Raw genomic sequence first — 4035 nt, forward strand, 5'->3', positions numbered from 1 at the left:
AAATCGTTATATTTGAATTCAAGTACAATTTCGTAACAATATATATAGATTATGTACATTAGGGTGGCCCTTAATAAACGAAAGTTGGATTTTGGCCATTCTCACCCCCTAGTTTGGTGAACATTGGTAAAAAAATCATCCTGAAAACATTTTAGGTAAATCGGTTGGGGTTAAGATGCATACCTTCTGAAGTTTTGAAATGCATCTACAAGGGGAAAAATGCATTTTTTTCAGTTTTTGTAAAAAATTTTACATTAAAAAATTACTTTTGCAATTTAATTTAAAAGAATAGAAATGTGTACGTAATTGTCGTTCTAATGAGACATAAAAAACCGAAATTGGTCAAAAAATGTTAAAGTTATTAAAAATTCGCCAGGCCATTAACGTGTCTCAGGCAACTAGAACCAGATATGTAGGAACAAAATTAACATATTTTGATAAATATTAAAATAAAAGCTCATTTTTACTTAAAATATGTACATATTTACTTGTATATGAGATTTTATCTTCGTAGGATACCGTTAACCTTTTCGCAGATCTGGCCAAAAAAATAAAAATTTTTAAACGGCAGTTTCAAAACTCCATTTTCAAATTTTTAAAAATTTTGTTAAACAAATTTCAGAATTTTTTGATCATCTCATTGGGATTTATTGAGAACATAATAGGGAATAAAAATATGAAAAAATTATGAAAATATCTCTTATAGTTTTTCAGTACCTGCGATTTAAATTTTGTAATTTTCGAGAAAAACCAATTATATGGCCATTTTAATTAATTATAGCCCAAATAATTCTAAATAGACTCTGAAAGTTTTATTAAAATTGGAAAACATTAAACCTTAAGTCGTAAAGGTCAAATTTTTCAATATTTGGAATTTCTAATTTTAAGATAGCGGAATGTTATTTATTTTTGGGTCGATTTTGATTGAGAAATATAACATGAAGTCTAGTATTTATAATAATAGAACAAAAATGGAATTTAACCCTTAAATGGCACTTGGGGTTAAAATGACCCCAAACTTTTAAAATCATAAAAAACCTTGGCAATTTCAAAAGTGGGGTCATTTTAACCACAAGTGCCATTGAGGGTTAATTTCCATTTTTGTTCTATTATTATAAATACTAGACTTCATGTTATAAAGTCTATTTCGAATTATTTGGGCTATAATATTCTGAAAAGGTTTTACTTAAAATTAATAACAGTAATGAGATAGAGCACATTCGCCAAAAAAGGTCATATAATTGGTTTTTCAAATGGTTTTCGAAAATTTCAAAATTTAAATCACAGGTACGGAAAAACTATAAGAGATATTTTCATAATTTTTTCATCTTTTTATTCCCTAATATGTTCTCAATAAATCCCAATGAGATGATCAACAAATTCTGAAATTTGTTTAACAAAATTTTTAAATGGAGTTTTGAAACTGCCGTTAAAAAAATATTTATTTTTTGGCCATATCTGCGAATAGGTTAACGGTATCCTAAGAAGATAGAAACTCATATTCAAGTAAATATGTTCATATTTTAAGTAAAAATTAGCTTTTATTTTAATATTTATCAAAATATGTTAATTTTGTTCCTACATATCTGGATCTAGTTGCTTGAGACACGTTAATGGCCTGGCGAATTTTTAATAACTTTAACATTTTTTGACCAATTTCGGTTTTTTATATCTCATTAGAACGACAATTACGTACACATTTTTATTCTTTTAAATTAAATTGCAAAAGTAATTTTTTAATGGAAACATTTTTACAAAAACTGAAAAAAATGCATTTTTCCCCTTGTAGATGCATCTCAAAACTTCAGAGGGCTTGCGACACGTCTTAACCCCAACCGATTTACCTAAAATTTGTTCAGGATGATTTTTTTACTAATGTTCACCAAACTGCGGGATGAGAATGGCCAAAATCCAACTTTCGTTTATTAAGGGCCACCCTAATGTACATACATCTATTGAAAAACACTTTCCATGAAATTTGCATTGGCAATTTTTACAAGTACCATAAAAACCCTTTTGAAATGGTTCAAAAATAATGGATTGATTGAAACAGGTAGTATAATAAAATTAAATTTTTCCCAACAATGCTCTCTTGTATTCAGTTGCATTTTTTTTAATATTTTATTCAAGATACCTATACATACGCAACCCACAAACTTGTTAGTTAAAATAATTTTCTAGCCAATCCAATTCTTCTATTTTGCCTCTATTTTATATCTAAAAATCACGAACTAAAATAGATCAACAAATTATTGAAATGGAGAAATTAATTAAAAACTCATACAAATTTACTCACAGAAATAATGAAAAATTTAACAACGGCATGCATATATGTATTTCTAATAGACAATACAAGTAAATGAAACAGACAAACAAAAAACACATGGAAAAATACCGTACATGTACTTTTAAATCTTCGCTACCTACATGTACCCTAAAAAGTTCACTACGTGTTCGCTAAAATCTACGCTAAAAAGAACACTAAACGTAGCGTAGATTTCGAAAAGTACATAAACGCTACGGGTAGTGAATGTCTAGAATGTTCCATACCTTATTCGTAGTGTTTGCGAACATCATCTCACAAACGTAGTGTTCGGTATATTGTACATGTACATGTGCGCAAACACTAAAAACAAATGAAGGGAATGTGTTCTTTAAATGTACAGTACGAATAAGGTACGGTTTATTAATTAATTATTAATAATATGACGCGTTCTTGTTCTTAAGTTGCAGTTTTTCCCTTGCTATATTTTGAAACAAATCTACGCTCGAATCACCAATGAAATACAGTAGTTTTGACTTATCTGCCTTTCACTTAAGAGCATTTTGCATATAAGTGCACAAAACTTGTGTTTTGTATATTTATTTACCAAACTCCATATAAATTCGTTAATTTAAGTGCATTGTTCATACCTGCACATTTAAGATAAGTGCATAATACTTTTTGAAGCTATAACTGGTTTTCATGAAAAAATTTCATTTAGCTGCTTAATATAAAATTAAATCAAAACAAAATCAGAAAAATACGATTTTGAATAAAAAATTGTATTGTAAACTTCTTAATAATTTTAAAAGTAGCTAAAATACCAAATTTGTCGTTATGTTAGACGGAAAAATCACAAAGCTTCATGTAAATTATTTGCCGTTAGCTGCTTTTTTGGGCAGTAAACTTAAATGCACTTACCAGCATCAATGAGCACGTAAGTGCATTAAGGTTAACTGCATTTTTATCTTACCTGCTCAAAATATCGTGCAAAGTTGGTTGTGCAAGTAAGTCAAAATTACTGTAATTGGATTAAGAGCATGAACACTTAAAATATAATATAAAAGTTTCAAGGATTTACGATTTACTTTAAAATTGCAAAAAGTGTCAACAAACTTCTCAATTTTGAAAATATCCATTTCATAATGAATATTTTTATTTATATATAACGATGTACCACCATAACCTTCTCTACAACTGTGAATTAAATTTGTATAATGTCATTATAAACATGTTTCCAGAATTGAAATTACATCTGGCAACTTTGGTGGCCTAGCAATTATGCATTGAACACATTGAAGACAGCAGGCTACACGACAAGGCGAATTCATACAAGGTGGTGTCAGTTCTACAAAAACAACGATTGGTCTTAACAAATGTCAAAAAACCAAAATGAAAAATTAAACAAATAAGTATTTAAACTTAATATAGTGTAGATAATTGAATAGTGAGGGCTTTAATTATTTATGTAAACAATAATTTTTTTGTTAATAAGCTTAGAATATGTAGATATTTAAATATAAAAACAAGCTTTGACAGTTGTTAGAACCAAAAAGCGAAAAAAAAATTATCAGCTGTTTGATTGACTCCACCTTGTATAAATTCGCCTTGCTACACGACTACACGAACACAAATTCTGCTGGCTGGAGTTGTAGTCGTGTGGCAGCTACTGAATTATTTTAAAGACGACAGCTAAAAAGTAAACAGCTGATTTATAATTCAGTGGTGCCACTTCAATAAAAAATAACCGTACAAAATTCCAAAGTAATTAT

Source organism: Calliphora vicina, chromosome 2 (genome assembly GCF_958450345.1).
Source record: "Calliphora vicina chromosome 2, idCalVici1.1, whole genome shotgun sequence".
Classification (NCBI taxonomy): domain Eukaryota; kingdom Metazoa; phylum Arthropoda; class Insecta; order Diptera; family Calliphoridae; genus Calliphora; species Calliphora vicina.